Below are 19594 nucleotides of genomic sequence, written 5' to 3'. Positions count from 1 at the left end.
ACATTTTAACCGACGGGAAAAAAAGTGATTTATTTAATTAATTGCACTGCTTTTGCTGCATTCTGCAGCAGTGAAATCCAACTTTGAAGTGCCACTGAGCTTTTGTGGGGTGTAAATTGAAGGTTATGGTTCAACAAGTGAATCTGCCGAAGCAAAAATTGAACGGTGATGAAGAACAATTCGGCTGGCTGCTGCTTTGGTGCTGTTTCCTTCGTCTAAAGCAAAACGAGAAAAAATGCCAACTCGTGAGTGGAGTGAAATAGAGACGTGAAATATAGTGTAAAATATATGTAATGAAGCAAAGGTAAGTCAGAATATCTGCAATGATTGGCTATTTTGCTTCTGATGTGACGGGAATTAGCGCATATGACGAAGACAATTTTTACCCTATGAATAAATCAACTTTTAGAACGTTACCGCATCGATGCAAACAGCTATTGCTTTTTTCGCGAACAATTACTTCATCTCCCCCTTTCCATTGAACACTTCGAATCGAGGAAGAAGATCGTAATCTCCGCGAACCGGACGGATCGAATCGCACTGCGCTTTAACCATGGAAGACATGGAACTACACCAAGCTATCTGTCTTTTGGTTTCTTCCTCCTCTTCCTCCGTGAGTGAGTAAGCAAGTGAGATCAGACGGGAAGAGAGCGGAATTCACCGGGACCGAGGGGTCACGCGATTTGCGATTGATTCGGTTCGTCCGTTCCCCACCGAGATGGGTGACACAGATTTTGGTTGGACCCCCCGCGGTAGTCCAAACCGGTCGCATGAAATTGAAGCATTTATTTTGAGGTTGTGTACGTCTCCGAACTGGCGGCGACGGGACGTCACCCATGGAGGAAGGGGACTCCCCTTCATGGGTGAGGAATGGTTTTCTGGTGGACCGTGGATTTAATTTAGTTCTTTTTTTCTGGATTTCTCGTGGGACGATTAAGTTGTATCGAAGGGCTTCGATTCGCGCAGGAATGGATTCTTTGATAAAAGGTTCGGACTTCGGACGAATTTGGCAAATGTATGTGTGTGCGTGCGTGACACACCAGCATTTTGACAACCCGTTCATGAATTTGGACTAATTTCAATCAACGCTGGATGTCCTCATAGAACTTCAACATAGAAGTTGAGAAGTAAGCTCTATCTTAGTAAGGATGTTATGACTAGAAGAAAAGGAAAATGTTTGTATGTATGTGTGTATGTATGTGTGTATGTATGTGTACGTGAGTGCACAACACTACAAGGGTGCGACTTGTCTTTTGTGAGTTTTGCAGGGTCCAGCCCAATTGTTAATGATGGAATTTTTGAAGTCTTACAAAAATTCCCATCATCAACCACGAGAAAAGCATTTCCGCCTTTAGGAAAATCAATCAAAGTTTTATTAGTCTCCCGGTTTGTAAGCATGGCAGCAAAGCTAACAAGCCAGTAACCGCACCACTAATCTAAGCGAGCAACAACCATCAAAGAGCACAACACGCACGAATCCCCAAGCTAATAAAGAGAAAGGGTGAGCGCGTTCCAATTTTTATTACGTGAAACAATAAAACAAGGGGGGCGATCGATGGCGATGATGATAATGATGATGATGCGGCCTCAGCCTCCTCAGCTGATGATGGAAAAAAAGGATTTTGTTTACCTATGTTTACGTTGTAAAAGCTAACCCAGGGAGAGACCGACCAACCGGCGGCGGCGATAATATAGCGGAATAGACGTAGGAAACAAGAAGCAGATCAGCCGGTTGAGCTCGGTGTGTGAACTATGCATTTGAGTTTTCCTCGTTGGTTGATGTTTTTTTTTGGTGGGAGCCAAATTGTTGCAGGCAGCGAAGGCACGGGAAATGAGGAAAGTACAAAAGGTTTGATTTTTATCACGCAGAGACTTTTGTAGACAAACCGTCTGTTGTCTTGGTATGTTCGGCCTAGGAGATTCTGTTTAATGCTGCCATTTGAATGCATGAGATTTGAAGAATTGGAAAATTTATTGTTATCAGATGTAAGTCGTTCACTGTAATGACCGTCATGATCTTTTCGTGGAATCTTAATGGTATTCCATAAAAAAAACTGAACGATTTTGGGTAAAAACTCCAGCCAGAAAGTAATGGTATCAGTATGATTTATGCGAAACTATAAATGGCATGCTGATGAGAATCGTGATGTCCTCTGTCACGAGCAGTGACCATAAAAGTAACTACTGACAGATAAAACTATGTAGACAGCATTTCAAGACTTTTTTGAATGATTAGAACAGTTTAACTGCCGTTCTTCTGCAAAGTGACGTAAGCTGTGATATATCTGCTACAATAGAATGCAAGATCTATTGGTAATCTAGCATGTGATAAAAACTTCAAGTGACCTTTTGAACCACGATACGCGGTAAAAAAAGTCGCTGTCGGATTCATGATCAAAAAGTCATTACATCATGACCTAAGTGATGGTTATCATGAACTATTATATCCTTTTTCATTAACAAAAGTCATGATTGCGCAAAGCGTTATGCGAAGAAAGGTCTCGTTTTCAAAAATAAACTATGACGACTCTTGGTCATTGTATCATGACGCTAAGCCATGAAACCATAGCGATGAGTCATGAAATTATGACTCTGATTCCAGTAAACACGACTCTGACTCATGAAATCATGAATTAAAACGGGTTTTGACGCCACTAAACGTTACGCATCGTAAGCCTGCCAGTTATTTCTTCATTTCAGTCAAAGCTTCCCTTGCAATCGATGATGCTTTTCGGAGAGAGATAAAAATGTTAGATTAGTGAGAGCTTATAAAAATGCAAATGAGGGGGTTAGAAGCAAAGGGGTGTAAGTGACAAAAACCCACTGTCGAGTAAATGATTTTTAATTTTTTTTGACCGATTTTTCTTCCCATACAAAATGCATGGAGTTTCAAAATCAACCCAATTTTCTCTTATTCATTGTAATTTTTTCAATCATCGTAGAAACAATCTTAAAAAAGTTCCTGAAAGCTTGAAATCTGAAGAATTTTATGATAATCTTAGCTCAAAATCGACAAAATGGTCATTTACACCCCTTTGATTTTGAGCCCCTCAAATGGATGTTCTAAATTTCAAAAGCGCGCGTGAAAAGAGTACAGAAGCGTGCAAAAGAGGTAATGTTCATTTTATTAATTTCAAAGTCGTTCAAATTACAAATTAAAATTTCCCAGCAGCATTGCTTAAATAGAAACATTGTTTTTTTTTCTGTTGAAGTTACATGGTGACGGCTTTAATTTTGTTTCCCGCTAAAGATACCAGATACTATTGTATTTTTCGTATTCATGTTTTGCCTGTCTCGTACACTTAGTGTACTGGAAAGGCTATGTTCACTTAAAAAATGATTTTTCGAAAACAGGCTTGGAGGATCAAGTCGCATATATCAATCAACTCAGTTCGACGAATTGAGATGATGTCTGTAGTGTGTATGTATGTGTGTATGTATGTATGTCTGTGCGCAAAATAAGTTCATTCATTTTAGGGCACTTCCCATTAACCGATTTTACGGAATTTTATCTCGAATCAAACCGGAATTTTACCGCATTGTTTGCTATTGAAAATGGTCCGGATCGGTCCGGAGGCGTTCCGGAGTTATGGCCATTTCAGTGATCCGGACCAGCACCGGTAGAACTGGCCGTATATAAAACTGAACCTAGCCCCATCATGCGACACATCCAACTACGGCGATTTTTATAACCTTTATCATGGTCGACAAACTTTGTGCGGAAATCAACACTGGAGACCAGAAATTCCACGATGTCGGTCCAACGTTCAAGATGGCGGCCTAATATTCAAGATGGAGGCTCAAAATTCAAGATGGAGGCTCAAAATTCAAGATGGCGTGTGTTGGGTGGAGTTTTATGCTATAAAACTATGAAATATGGGTACATTTGGTATGGGGAAGATATCCAGAGTCGAAAAATGGCGTCCAGAATATCCAAGATGGCGGCCTTAAACCCAAAATTCAAGATGGCGGCTGTTTAATGATGTTTGCGCTCTAAAACCATGTAATATGGGTATATTTGGTGCGGAATAAAAGTCTGGACTCCAAAAATGGCAACCATAATATACAAGATGGCGGTCCAAAATCCAAGATGGCGGCTCCAAATTCATAAGGCATCTGCTGAATGTTTTTTAGACTCCAAAACCAAGCAATAAGGGTATATTTGGTATGGAAAAGCATGCCGGACTTAAAAAAATGGCGACCATAATACACAAGGTGGTAGACTAAAATCAAATATGGCGGCTCAACATTCAAGGTTTCGGCTGTTTAATCAAGGGGAATGACATATCCTTTTCTAACCGGAATATCCGCATTTATCCGTTTCTAACCGTCGCTAACCGTTGCTAAGCGAGCTGCTAAGTGAGCAGCGGTTAGACACGGTTAGCGACGGTTAGAAACGGATAAATGCGGATATTCCGGTTAGAAAAGGATATGTCATTCCCCTTGTGTTTAATTGAGTTTTACGCCCTAAATCTAAGCATTATGAGTATATTTGGTATGGGGATGAAGCCCGGACTCAAAAAATGACAAGATACAAGATGGGATTGCCGGGGCCCGTGGCACAGTGTTCACACGTTCGCTTCATAAGCGGATGGTCATGGGTGAAAAAGAGTTGGTAGAGAGGATTATAGTCGGCCCGATAGTTGGTAAGGACTCTGGTACCAATGACAAACGCTCTGAGACTATGAATCCTTCACTGCAGCTGAAAGGATTTCCATCAATAGCACCTACTAGTTTTACTGTTAATGTATGGTTACTGGCTTTTAACTGATAACAAATAGCGCTATGGTAGCTGCTAGAGCATTTAGAGACTTTGTTGAATGGCAAGAGCTTTAGACATTCGGCGAACAGATTAAGCATTAGCTACAATGACCAAGGGAAATGGCCAATGGGCTGAAGATCAGTAAAGTTACTGTAAAACATGAACTTCAGCTGAACTTTCCATGCACGATGCGCTGTAAGGAAATCGGATTTACGACCAAAAAGACCTACGCGATGATTATAGACTGTTTCAGAAATTATAAATACACTTTGTTTATTAAATTACATGAACTGTTCTAATGATTTTTACCAACTTTTTTCAGAGTATAGCATATTGTACTCCATATTTTTATATTTCCTTTCAATTGTCTTGATATTTTAAAGAACAGTCGAGTTCTCTAACAAATAACTTAATTTTTCAAATTTGCATTTGCACAAAGCATATAAGAGATAAGAGATAAAAGATCTGAAAATAATATCTGAAAAATGTTCCTGGAACATCTGAACAATATCAAAATTTGATATTTCAAGAACAAACGAATAGCTTGCTGCTATTGGTTAGATCTTACAAGATCTAATTATGATCTGATAATGATGTTCCAGGAGTGAATTTTAGATATTATTTTCAGATCTTTTATCTCTGATATCAATCAAACTAATATCACATTTTGATCTCAATATCAAAATATGCTATTATTGAGCTCTTTTCCTCTACCCGGGAGGTGTTTTTTAATGATTTCAACATTATTTATCACTAAATACCAAAAATATCTAATTTTTTATCTCATTCGCTTTCTCAACAAGTTGTCTAAGGAATGCCTTGATCAAAATTTGGGAAAAATCGATAAAGGCATTTCCACAACATTTTTTCGGAGATCAAGTTTCTTATTTTTTAAGGTTTTCTACGGAAGATAAGAACTACCACACAGTTTCTTAGCTTTCCTGAACGCATTTAATCTAAACAAACTTATTTTTTCAGCTAATTCGATCCTTCAGATAGCAAAGCTTGTCAAACCATAAGGACGAAATCAGAAGCAGTAATTAAGACATTCGTTTGCTTAACGTTTGTTGCTACTGGTGTTGTTGAGAAATTTGAAACAAAAATTTTTGTGTTGATAAGGCCCGTAATGGTGGTTCTTGATCAAATATTCCAGTAAAAATTACTCTTACAAATCGAGAAATATCTTTTATTATCGATACAGCCATTTTTATTGTGTTTGGAAATTAAATATTTTATCTGTGAGATTTTTTTCTTTTCTACTATGCTACAGTTTTTGACCACTTTGTGCAACTTCAAATTTCAATCATCTAGTTTAAAGAGCCCTATTTTTTAACTTTTACCAGAAACATCAACAAAATTGGTATTATTTGCTTCGTTAGCATGTTTACTATAAGAGCTAGAAGAAACTTTTTTGGATATTGAAATGGCAGTTAATCGTTAGTGTATTTATAATTTCTGAAACAGTCTATATCATGAAGAATTCCATTTTTATGAGCAAAAGTCATGATTACGAAAGGCGTTATGCGAAGCTATTCTTGTTTACAAAAATACAATATCATGACACTTGGTCATTGTATTATGACGCTAAGTCATGAAACCATAGCGCTGAGTTATGAAATCATGACTCTTGTAAACACGACGTAGAGTCATGAAATCAAGCGCAAGCCTGTTAATCGCCAATGCGCATCACACGGTTTTGGGTAGTACGGATATTAACAGTCGAGTTGAGTCACTAAATTGGAGTATCTGTCTTTATTTTTTTTTCATCCAAAAATATAGACATTTGCAATAATGGAGAAATTAGGTTTTTTTTTTAAATGCAGTCAGACAAGAGGTCTTGGATCTGACACTGTGCAATGCTGCTATCTTTGACAAGATCACAAACCGGCACGTGTCAGTTGAGATTTCTCTATCTGATCATAAACACAAAATCTTCAATTGGAGTGGTGGAGATTATTGTACAACCGCATTCTGAAATCCCAAGAAGACAAACTGGGATCAATATGTAGAATGGTTGAATTCACATTCATTTACAATGGGAGAAACTATCAATACAACCCAAAAATTGGAATCATTTTCTCAATAGGTAAATGAAAGTATCATCAATTCCTTTAACAGCAGTTGTCCCACTATACAGCGCAATATTTTTTTGTCTCAAGAGCAAACTCATGTGTCTCTGACAGATTTTAGGCCGCTGAATCCGAATCCGGGCTCAGATTTGCTCCAGCACGTCTTAATTTTGAGCTATACCTCAATTTATAGGGCAAAATATGCGATTTTGAGCTTTTTTGACTGCAAGCCATTAAGCATGGAAATATTTTTTTTAACCAATCAAAGGATAAATTGGTCAATTGACATCTAAATTAACGACTCATGCAAAATATTTCATTTTAGCTAATCGAATTTGACAGTTTTAAGCATTTTATGTTAGTAATTAAAAAAGCAATGTTAGTAATTACAAAGCAGTCAAAAAAGCCCCAAATTGCATATTTTGCTCTATAAATTGAGGTAAAGCTCAAAATGAAGACGTGCTGGAGCAAATCTGAGCCCGGATTCGGATTCAGCGGCCCAAAATCTGTCAGAGACACATGAGTTTGCTCTTGAGACAGACCAAAAGTTAATTTTTGTTACGCTGTGCTATACAATCGTCTGCTACTAAATACGTGTCATGGTGAATCGCCTTAGAAAATTTTCTTGTAGAATGTTCAATAGAGCGAAACAAACGGGAGATTGGACTCAGTACAGGATAGCCCTGGCTGAATACAACAACGAAATACGCAAATCTAAAGATAATCTTGGGTGCTGACATAAACAGTACTCCTGTAGTCGCAAGACTACAAAAACACTTGCAAAAGATCATGCAAATGAATTAGGAAACTTGAAACGTGACGATGGAGCTTTTACCAAAACTCCAAACCAAAACTTCCTCGTGCAACCTTAGATTTAATGATGGAAACTCATTTTCCAGGTTCGGCTTTAAGTGTAGTTTCCAGTGATACTAGGGTAATTTTCCAATTGTTGCACGGCTAAAAACTCGCCTATTGTTGCACACTCCATGTTATTGTTATGAGGTGTGCAACAATTGGCGAATTTTTAGCCGTGCAACAATTGGAAAATTACCCTATATCTCTGGAAGGTGAAGGATGTCCTAGTAGTATAAACTCTACGGAGTCAAATAGTACAGTAAAGATAATGAAATGGCAGACGAGCTTGATAAAAGTGGTTCCAATTTACAGTTTGTTGGCCCAGAACCATTCTGCGGTATATCAATCACTGTACAATAAAAATGGACCTGAATTGCTGGGCAGAGCAGAGAGTGATATCCAATTGGATGGATGTCAAAAGTTGCAATCAGTTAAAACGATTTATAACACCAAATGCTTATAAAACCAAAAAGGTCTTAGAGCTCAACAAGACTGCCCGAGCAAAAATTGAGCGCTTGATTTTTGAAAAATATTGGCCAGATTCAGAGTGATATCTGATGTTTTTGTAATACGGAACGTGAAACCTCGGAACATCTGCTTTGCAGTTATGGTGCTTTATACACGCGCAGGCAAAGATTTCTAAATAGTGGTTGCTTGCAACCCAATGAGATCTGGTCTGCAAAACCTGGGAAGGTCTTGGGGTTTATAAATTCTATTGAACCTGACTGGGACACGACGCGTCATGGCAGAAGCTGATTACTTGACACATGGTCATCAGCTAACTAAGCACCCGAAAACCCAAATGATGTCTGTGTTAGGGAGCGGTTTGCATGTCTTGACAGAAATGGCCTGAAAGTATGTAGTAAGATTGAGAACACATTCTATTAGCCTGTCTTGAACACTACAAATGTTCAAGTGACGATTAGGGACATATTTACACAATATTGTTACAATATTCTAACGGACAACGCATCCGTAGCACAATTTTCAAACTGTAACAGAACCCAGTAAAATAGTCATGCCAATTCAAGAACCAACAACAATTAAGCGCTTCCCGGCACCTATCTACCGGATCGCAATCACAATTACACACGCACAATAATCTCTGGCCATCGCTGCGCTGAACCCAAACCAACGACAAGCGATCCAGTGAGATCGCGTGCAGCAACCAACCGACCTGAGAAGAACTTCGTTGAACAAGAAGGCCCAAATCACTGCTGCACTTCACACTGTCGTCATCCTTCGCGACTCGCATTCGTTTTCTCTCCGGCGAGTTTCGAGTCAGAGTCTGACCACCACCACTGAGCAAGTGAGTGAGTGAGTGAGATTCCTCTTCTTAAGGTAGCCCCCCCATCTTTGTGGCATCTCGGACGGAGGGATTCAATGGATAATCTCCGGCCGCCGCGACGGTAGGAGCTGGGCAGAAATTGACGACTCACCGTCGTCGTCGTCGTCGTCCAGCTTCTCGCGTACACACCAGCTCCTTGAACAACTGGCTGAAACCGTTCAAGATGTTTGGCGTTTCTTGTTTTGTTTGAAGTGGATTTGGGTTTTCGGGTGATTTTGAGGTCATTATCAGCCTGCGCTGTCGGGTTTTTGCTGGCGGAAGTCAGTTTTTGAAGATATACGAGTTTATGAATATTTAAACTACTTGTAGTTTCTTGAATTGGACGTTTTCTGTTTGAATGTATATCGACTTGCTTGAGTGGACACAGTTGATTGTTTACTGTGTCTCCTGAAATGAAGGAAACTCATGAATGATTTGTGGACGGAGTTTTCGAATTCTTGGAAGAATTTTCAAAGTACCTACTGGAGTTATTTGGAAAATCCTTGAAGGAAAAATACAAATAAATATGAGGAGCACTATCATCGATCACCCGTCAGCATCCAAAAATATATTTTAATCAAAATTGTAAAATTTATACTTTTAGCCGATACAAACATGCAGATCAATCTCAGATAAACTCTTTCTTTATGAGCAGAGCCTCTAAACAACGAGTTCTATCGAAGCCCTTCAGAATTGTGTTAAATATATTCTCACTGTGAGTTGAGCTCTAGATTAATTCTCGTTTTGAATGTATGCCGTTTAGACCCGGATTCAGAAAAGATAATGCTGGAGAGGTTACGTAGTACACGATATGTAAGTGCCCTTCAGAATCGTAGTCCTGAATGTTTTTTGGCTTCCTTGTGGTGAGCACTATCAGTGGTTGTCTGTAAGAATTATAGAGATAGATTCATAATGCTTATACTCCAAAGTGAATTTAACGAAAATTATGAATGCCTTTCAGAATTGGATTCATACTAAAGAACAAATATGGGTGCTGTTTGTACACTCAACTCAGATTGATGTAATGGGACTCAAGAGATTAGACGGACTCCCAGATTATTCCAAAGGCTCCAGCAGTGATGTACTTAATCAACCTATGCCCTTCAGAAATGGATTTCAACAGCTCACTCATTGACCCGTCTCAACGACATAACGATCAATGTTCGTTCTGGTTTTCGTGTACTGTTCTAATTCGGATCTCGTTGTATCCTAAAGACAACAACAAAGCCCTTCAGATTTGACGTAGTTTTGCTGAAAAAGTTTACCTCAGATTCGGAATACATTCTGGACTAGTGAGTGCCCTTCAGAATCGTGTTCTGAATGTATCAGGTTAATCTGTACTTGTACTTATCAGCATAGCATTTAAACTTTTGAGCAATTTATATATTGCCTCTCTTGGTGGCTTTGATCTGGCTGTACCACAGCATCAAGCCGTGGGCCACCAGATAAATAGATCAGACCAATTATCCGGATGTTCCGGAACTGGTACCGGTAGACGTGAAGGGGTCACTACTAGAACACTATGTAGTCCAAAGAGCGACAGCTCAAAATATGTGAATTTCATCAAACTTCGAATGAACCCTGAGCCGTAGATCAAATTTGGAATCTACAGCCTTAATAAATGAACCTTCAGTTGTATTGTTCTGAGTACATCCTTGCCGGAATCAGAGCATAATCTTACAGAAATGTCTCTGAGGTATTTGACGATAAAACACTTTTTTATTGCATTACTTGTGGAGGAATTCATGTCTTCATACATAAAAACGTACTGTTTTTCGCTAAGACTTGGCTTACCAAAATGAAGCGTGTTTGAAGCATTCAAACATGATGTCATGGTAAGTACCTACAAAGTATGTAGTTCTACCAAATCCGTGAACTTGATTGAAGCATTCGATATCTCAAAGTTCACGCAAACTGGCAACGAACTGGAGAATTTTAGGAAGAAATCAATGAAGCATTATGAATCCCTAGCGAGTTCTGAAAAAAGTTCCTGGAGAAATTCATGGCATATTCCCAAAAGGTTCCCTAAAGGAATTCCTGAAAGTATTCTCGTAAAAGCCTTGAAGCTATTACTGGATGAAATCCTCATGGTATCCCTGGAAGGAATCACTGAAAGGAGTCCGGATGAACTCCATTTGGAATACTCGGAGAAATTCCTGGACGACATTCACGGTTCTTAAAATCATCAAAATAATTTAAAAAAAATACCTTAATGCCGATCGGTTTCGAGCCCGATGCAGCCCATCTACGGAACAATGTCCTGGGCAAATCGATATCTCTGAAGGAATTCAAGAAAGAATTAGTAGAGGAATTCTTGGTGTACCTAACATAAAATCGAAGCATTTTTTTATTTTATTTTTATCTGAATTGTACACTAAAATGTATCAAAACATATAAAAACTACATGAAAACTGAGTTTTCGATAAAAGGCTCGGGGTTTTTGGCATATATTGGTCAATTTCGCTAAATAATGAGTAAACCACTATCTCGCTAGCTGCTGTTACGATCGAAATCTTGGTTGATTCAAATGCCAATATTTTGAGCAATACACAAACACAATAACGTTATTTGCATAAATGTTCCAAAACATTCAAAAAGTTCAGAATTTCGTTCAGGGATGCCTTTAAAAATGTCTCTGATGATTTACCCTGGAATTCTTTTACGATTGCTTCAGAAATGTCAGTGATTGTTTGAGAAATTCGCCCACGGATTGCTTCACACATTTTTCTAAAAATCGTGCTTAAAAAACAAAAACCAAAAATTCCCTCACAGTTTCATTCAAAAGATATCTTACAGATTCATTTGGATTTTTTAGGGATTTGTTTAGAAATTCCATAAAGAACTCTTTAAAAGCATCTAGCATGTTTTATTTCTTAAATTCCTCCATTTTTGTCCATGAATTCGAGCAGAAATTCCTTCAGGGATTCTTTCAAAAATTCAATCAAAGATTCCTTCAGAAATTTCTTTAGTCATTTATTAACAAATTTCTACAGAGATTCCTTTGATGACATTTTCAGCGATGCCTTCAGAAACTATTCCAGAGTTTCTTCAGAATAGGCATATTTTTTTCAAAAATAGGTATCTTTTTTTCAAAAATTTGTACTGGAATTATTTTGGAAATTTTTCCAAGGATTTCACCAGGAATTGCCACATAAGCTTCCAATTTCTCCAGAAGTTCCACTAGGAATTCCTCCATAAGTTTTACAGTTTCTATCAAAACCAGTGGCGATTCCCTAACCTCAAATCTACCTGTGCAACGAATGTAAATTCTTAAGTTTTCTCAACAAATTGGCTTGTAATTTGTAAAAAATTACGATAATTGCCGTATACGTTCATTTTCAACTTGATTCTGATACTGAATTCTCCACAGATGATAAAAAGATAAAAAGTGAGGTTACGAGACGTCAAAACATCTTCCTGGGATTTCTCCAGAAATTTTTTCAGGGACTTTTCTTTTTTTACAAAAATGTGAGATCCATCCCTCCATCCATTTTCTGCAGGGATTCCAATAGAAACTGCCCTAGAGATTCCTTCAGTAATTTTTCGAGGGATTCTTTCAAAAAATCTCTCATGGCCTTTATTATATTTTCGACTAATAATTTCTTCAGCAATCATATATATAAAATCCCAGCGTTGTCTGTTTGTCTGTCCGTAACGCTTTGAAATGTTTCACCATAGCTATATCAAACTTTTGAGATTTCGAGAACTTTCTGGAAGTTAATGGACTCTTTAGAAGAACATTCTGGAATGTTCTGGAACATCAAAATGTGTAACACTTCCGAGAACTATCTGGAAGTTACTGCAAGATTCAGACAAAAAATAACATTCTGTAATGTTCTGGAGTATCAAACTTCTTAAATTTTCGAGGTATGTACTTGGAAGTATACTTTCAGGTGTTTTCGATTTCTAGAACATTCACCCATTCAATGGACAAAAACCCTACAACATATAGCTATGGTTAAAAAGTATATACATGATAGAATAAATTCTGGCGCTTCTGATAAGTCCAATGCTGAGTGAAATGTTTCACATGTTTATTGATACATTGGCTTCTGAGGAGAAGCTTTCTCAATTGTTATTCTAGAAGTTTCAAGAATCTCCTTGATGGATAATTTTTTTCTTAATTTATGTTAGAAGATCAAAAACGGCTGCATCAAAATAGGGCTGCGTGAAATAAAACCCGGAGTTGTCTATCTGTTCTCCCGTCACGCTTAGCAAAGTTTCAATGATATATTTCACGTATAGTGGTATGGTGGAAATAGCGTTGTATGAACTTGAGTAAAAAGAATAAGGAGAAGAAAAAGAAAAAAAAAAACAATAGGAAGGAAGATGAGGTTTTAAAAACCGTTCCAGAACTTTCCACGAGTGCTCGAGATTTTTCTTTTTTTTACTAATGCTTGAGCGGTTTCCAAGCATCATATATATAAAACCCCAGCGTTGTCTGTCTGTCCGTAACATTTTGAAATGTTTCATTAAAACATTTCACCATAGCTATATCAAACTTTTAAAAAATTTGAGTATTTCTAGAAGTTATTGAACTCTTCGAATATGATAATAAGAAGAACATTCTGGAATATTCTGGAACACCAAAATGCTTACAACTTCCGAGAACTATCTGGAAGTTACTGAAAGTTTCAGAAAATTATATTCTGGAATGTTATGGAGTATCAAACTTCTTAAATTTTCGAGGTGTATACTTGAAAGTATACTTTCAGGCGTTTTAATTTCTAGAACTTTCTCCCATTCGATGGACAACAACCCTACAACAGTTGTCTACGGTCAAAAAGTAGATACATGATAGAATAAATTCTGGCGCTTCTGGTAAGTCCAATGCTGAGTGAAATGTTTCACATATTTATTGATACACTGGCTTCTGAGGAGAAGCTTCCTCAATTGTTATTCTAGAAGTATCAAGAATATCCTTGATGGATAAAAATTCTCTTAATTTATGTTATGTCGTTTTCGTTTTTGCGGCGGTGCTACACCGCTTCGTGCTACACTTTTCACTGAAAGAACGAACATTTTCGGTGCAGTTGCGTTGGTGTGCGTGAATAAAAACCAAAATATTGACAACTTTGCAAACGCTGATTGGTGAAATATTTCACGTATAGTGGAATGGTAAGAATAGCATTGTATGAACTAGAGAAAAAAGAATAATTAGAAGAAAAAGCAAAAAAAAATAGGAAGGAGAATGAGGTTTTATAAACTGTTCCAGAACTTTCCACGAGTGCTCGAGATTTTTCTTTTTTTTACAAATGTTCGAGAGGTTTCCGAGCATAATGGAATATTCAAAAGTTCTCAAATTGGATAACAAAAAGAATTGGATACCAAGAAGAAGAAAAACAAGTACCTAGAACATTCTAGAACGCTCTTCGGAATATGCTTTCTTTTCATAATTGGACGAAATTTCTAAAATTTCCAAAAACAAGGAAAAGAAGATATTCTAGGATATATTTCGAAGGAATTAAGAGACATTTCTCAGAATTGCGAAAACGTGGCTAGCCACGTAGGGTCAGCTAGTATCTCCAGATTTTTCTCCAGCGATTTCTTTACAAATTTCTCCAAGGATTACTTTGAAAAAACTTCCACAGATTTTTCGATAATTCTTTTATAGACTCTTGCTGAAATCCATCCTAGCATTCGTTTAAAAAATCTTTCACGAGTTGCTGAGAAAATATCCAAGGAATTCTGTAAGGGACTTATCCAGGAAATCCTACAGAAATTAAAACAAAAATTCTTTCGAAAAATCTAGGGATTTCTTTACACTGGAAATATCTGTTCCAAAAACATGAAGACATCATAACATAAAAAAATATACCGCCTTATGATGTCATGACTACAAGTTCTCGGTGAGGAACTTGTAAGAAATCTTGAAAGCAGTTTGTTAGAAAGCTTTGGGGAAAAGTCTGGCGAATGGGCACTTTGCATGCATCCGCCAAACTAGATGTCATTGCTAAGGGATCTGAATTACATCGCCAATTTCGATAACTATTAAAAACGTATGAAAAACGTAAACAATACAATTTTATTGAATGAATTCGTTATACCGCAATCATAAGTTTGTCAAAAAATTACCAAGTTCGGCAATTATAATCAAATATGTCAACTTTTTATCCGTATTGTACTGATTTACGTTGCAACAGAATAATTTTGGCATGCCACCTGGTTGTGATTAGCACCTCTTCCAGATTCATCCCTCCAAGTTGTAATTTAAAAATTGTCTTTTTCCATATAACGCATGTGATATGCTCAAACACAGTCTAGCTCGAATAGGCCTCCAGACTTTAACGATGTTCAAGAATCTCATTATCGTCTCCGGCGACGACGACGTCGTCATGCAATCCAAACCTGAACTCTCTTCTTCTGACTGTGAAGCCTTCCTCACGTCGCCATCATCGTAGTCACATAGCACACTTACGGCGGCGGCGACGATGGCAACGGCAAGATGTCCATTCAAAACGCAGCCTTTTTTCTTCTTTTCCTTCACTGCACCACCAGGACCAAACTAGGACCGACCAGAGGAGTCCTGACGAATGCAATTTTCAGCCATTGCCGTACTTCTTTCTCTTCGTGTGTGGATAATTATGTCACATCCTCAGTCAATGCGAGAATATATCACTAGTGTCGGTGGAACGGTATCACCATGCCTGGAACTGCACTGCACACGTCCTGCACTGTCTCCTTGTTGGTCCGTCCATCCATTCGTGTGGGAAACCATTTGCAGCAGCAGCAGCATACACAAACACAGACACACTCTTATGGTTCCCTCACGTCACTATGCCCCCTGACACCCTCTCTTCGTATTCTCAGCGTTCACATTGTTTCTGCAGCAGTCAGAGTGGAATAAATATCCTGGCCGTGATTACTGAAATCTTCAGAATTCTTCCACCACCGTACGGCAGGCGAGACACATTCTCTCGTCCTTATCGTCCTTTAGGACACACGGCGCACTAGATTTTTTTCCCCGAACCACAGTAAATCCTCACACGAAATTTTCTAATTCCTCACTTCTTCGAACGTCTTCTTCGGGCACATTCTTCCTTCGCCGCCGTCAGGATGAATAGAGAAACACTGTAGTAAATCACTCCGCCGTCGTCCTTTCACAGTCACTGTATTATGGCAAAGTCCTTTTCCGTTCCTTTCGGTCTGTCGACCGACCGACCGACAGCAAGGACAAGAAATAATTCTTTCGTGACCTCGGTTCCCACACTGACGGCCCCCAACTCCCCCCAAACCAAACCCAGACCAGAAGAGCTAGAAGCTTGTCAAGAGACGAGACGATGAAGATGCGCTCTGCAAAACCCCCTCGCGAACCCAACCCAAACAAAAATCCCTGCTATGCTTGGCAAATCCTTCCTTGCCACCGGTATTCCTCTGCCTTCTCCTGTGTGGCATAATCTTCCCAAACTTCAATATTCTTCAACGCGAATCAGAAAAGAAAATCCTGCAGAATCGGTACAACCAAAAAAAAAGCACACTCACTTGGACTTAATGTCTCCCTTTTTCCAGATATCCTCTTCTCATCACACACTGCCTGCCAAACTCCAAGAGTTGGTACGACTAGCCAAAAGAGCCAAACACCCGCGCGCTGCCAAGACCGATAAATCCAAAGTTATCGAGCGATCGAACGAGACTGACTTCTTCAGCAGCAGCAGCAGACCATCATCGCCATAGTCTTCGTTCGTCGTCCGTCGCCTATATGTTGGTGTGTTGTAGGTACTATACTCTGCTGACATTTTTTCCCTGGCTGCGAAGCGGACCCATTCAAAGCATCAACCTTTTCATTTTTACCTTTTCCTCCCGGCCGCCCCGAACAAGCGAATCGACTCCGTTCGGAACGAGTCCAGAAAGCATCCATACACTCTCACACGAAAGGTATGCCGTCTCTCCTGACATGATGGTTGGTTATGCTGCCAGGGCTGGTAGCGGGTCCCATTAATGATCAAAACATAACTTCAAAATTTGGTACAAACTGAGTTTGAAAAATGAACGATTAGATAAAGAGAGCGTTCTCACAACAATATATTCAGGCAGGATGTCTACTAGGCCGATCATCCTCATCTTTTATATGTAGAACACTAGTAAACTAGGAGACTAGAACACTAGAAGATTAGAAAATTAGAAGACTAGAAGACTAGAACACTAGAAAACAAGAAGACTAGAATACCGGTGGTTATGCCGGAAAGTCGGACCCCAGCCAGGGTTCCCGGAAAACTGGGAAGGGTGGGCCTGAAAAGGCCGGCCCGTCCCGGATTGATGGGAACAAGGGGTTGCGACCAATGGTGGGCCCTCAGCAGCCACAGAGCAGGGCGATCCAAGGAGAAGACCCTCCTTGGACAAAGGTAGAGCGGAAGAAGAAGAAGAAGGTGAATCCGCAGGTAGAAGTGAAGGACGCCAAGCCAAGGCGCAGGAAGGCAGGTGCCAGGCGTGAGAAAGGCGACGCTATCGTCATCAAGACGGAACAGTCCAAGTACTCGGACGTCTTGAAGACGATGCGAAGCGACGCCAAGCTTGAGGGTCTTGGAGCCGACGTACGCAGTATTAGACGTACTCGTACGGGCGAAATGATCCTGGAGCTGAAGCGCCAGAAGGAGCACAAGGGCGCCGCCTACAAAAGGCTGGCAGAAGAGGTCCTTGGCGAAGGTGTGCAGGTGAGGGCTCTGACACATGAGGCGACTCTGAAGGTCAAAGACATTGACGAGATCACCGAAGTGGAGGAGCTCGTCACGGCACTGCGGCAACAGTGCGATGTGCAGGTGGCCGCCGCAGCCGTCAAGCTACGGAGAGGGCCAGCAGGGACACAGATAGCTTTGGTTCAGCTACCTGTGGCGGATGTTAAAAAGTCCGTTAAAGTAGGGAGTATTAAGGTGGGCTGGTGTGTATGTCACCTGACATTCCACGAGCCACCTGAGGTTTGCTTCAGGTGTCTGGAACCAGGACACAAGTCGTGGGACTGCAAAGGCCCCGACAGGCGCAAACTGTGTAGGCGATGCGGCGCTGAAGGTCATAAGGCCCAAAGCTGCACGAGTCCGCCCATCTGCATGATCTGTACCGGGAAAACCTCGAAAAACAGACATGCGATGGGTGGTCCAGGGTGCCCGGCCTTTAAGAAAGCCGCAGTGAGCAACAAATCACAGTGCAGGTAACGCAGCTGAACCTGAACCACTGTGATGCGGCTCAGCAACTGCTTTGTCAGGCGGTTTCTGAGTGGGAGACGGATATCGCCATCATTTCGGACCCATACCGAGTACCCGCCGGCAACGGCAACTGGGCCTCGGATGGGACCAGGAAAATGGCGGCGATATGGACGACGGGTAAATACCCCGTGCAGGAGTTGGTGTCTACTACCTATGAGGGCTTCGTGGTCGCCAAAGTAAACGGGGTCTTCTTCTGTAGCTGTTATGCGCCTCCGCGGTGGCCGATCGAGCGGTTCACGCAAATGCTGGACCGCTTAACGACCGTGCTAACAGGGCGAAGGCCGGTGGTAATAGCGGGTGACTTTAATGCCTGGGCTGTGGAATGGGGAAGCCGTTTCACGAACCAGCGGGGTCAGATCCTGCTTGAAACACTGGCCATCTTAGATGTCGACTTGGCTAACGTCGGTACCAAGAGTACCTATAGTCGAAACGGAGCGGAGTCAATTATTGACGTGACCTTTTGTAGTCCTGGCCTAACAAGTAGTTCGAACTGGAGAGTAGATGATGGCTACACTCACAGCGACCACCTGGCGGTTCGCTACAGTATCGACTACAACAACAGCAGACAGCGGATAGAAGAAGAGGCGGCTAGGCCAAGGCCAAGCCCTCGTAGGTGGAAGACATCATACTTCGACGAAGAGGTATTTAGGGAAGCGCTCCGCCGTGAGCGAAACTTACTCGGTTTAGACGGCGACGAGCTGGTAGCGGTGCTCTCACGTGCGTGTGATGCGACCATGCCTAGGAGAGTCCACCCTAGAAATGGGAGGCCACCGGCTTACTGGTGGACCGACGCGATTGCGGACCTGCGCCGCGCCTGCCTACGGGCTAGGCGGCGGATGCAGCGAGCACGATCAGAGGAAGAGCGAAACGAACGGCGGGTGGTGTTCGCCGCTGCAAAAGCCGCGCTCAAGACCGAGATAAGAGCAAGCAAGAAGGCCTGCTTTGAGGGTCTCTGTCAGAGTGCCAATACGACCCCGTGGGGTGATGCCTACAGGATCGTTATGGCCAAGACGAGAGGTGTGATGGCTCCTACAGAGCAATCTCCAGAGATGTTGGAGGGGATCATTGGAGGACTTTTTCCGCGTCATGATCCTAGTCCTTGGCCTCCTTTCGTAGGACAGCCGGGGACTGGGGCTGGCGATGAGGAAAGGGTCACCGATGTGGAACTTGCGGGGATAGCTAAGTCCCTTAGCGTAGGTAAGGCCCCAGGTCCGGACGGAGTTCCGAACTTGGCCTTAAAAGTAGCTATTGCAGAAGCTCCCGAGATGTTCAGGTCTGCTATGCAGAAATGCCTGGACGAGGGAGTTTTCCCAGAAGCTTGGAAGAGGCAGAGCCTGGTACTATTGCCAAAGGCGGGGAAACCACCCGGAGACCCGTCGGCATA

At 40.9% G+C, this 19594-nt stretch overlaps 1 protein-coding gene across 11 annotated transcripts in view; it reads right to left on the bottom strand.

Moving 5' to 3' along the window:
- The window catches only part of LOC109433627 (ephrin type-A receptor 7), a 238332-nt gene that overhangs the window by 207779 nt on the left and 10959 nt on the right, over nt 1-19594 (bottom strand). For 6 of the 11 annotated variants that reach the window (XM_062844175.1, XM_062844168.1, XM_062844170.1 and 3 more), the window contains exon 1: nt 16496-16640. The exons of 1 other annotated variant lie outside the window; for it this stretch is intronic. The gene's annotated coding sequence lies outside the window, so the exon portion shown is untranslated. Of the gene's footprint in view, nt 1-16495; nt 16641-19594 lie in introns of those variants that run through there. 4 more of the 11 variants (XM_062844176.1, XM_062844173.1, XM_062844174.1 and 1 more) reach the window with 1 other exon arrangement.

The sequence above is a fragment of the Aedes albopictus genome, chromosome 1 (genome assembly GCF_035046485.1).
Source record: "Aedes albopictus strain Foshan chromosome 1, AalbF5, whole genome shotgun sequence".
Classification (NCBI taxonomy): Eukaryota; Metazoa; Arthropoda; class Insecta; order Diptera; family Culicidae; genus Aedes; species Aedes albopictus.
This window is presented reverse-complemented; position numbering and strand designations above follow the sequence as displayed.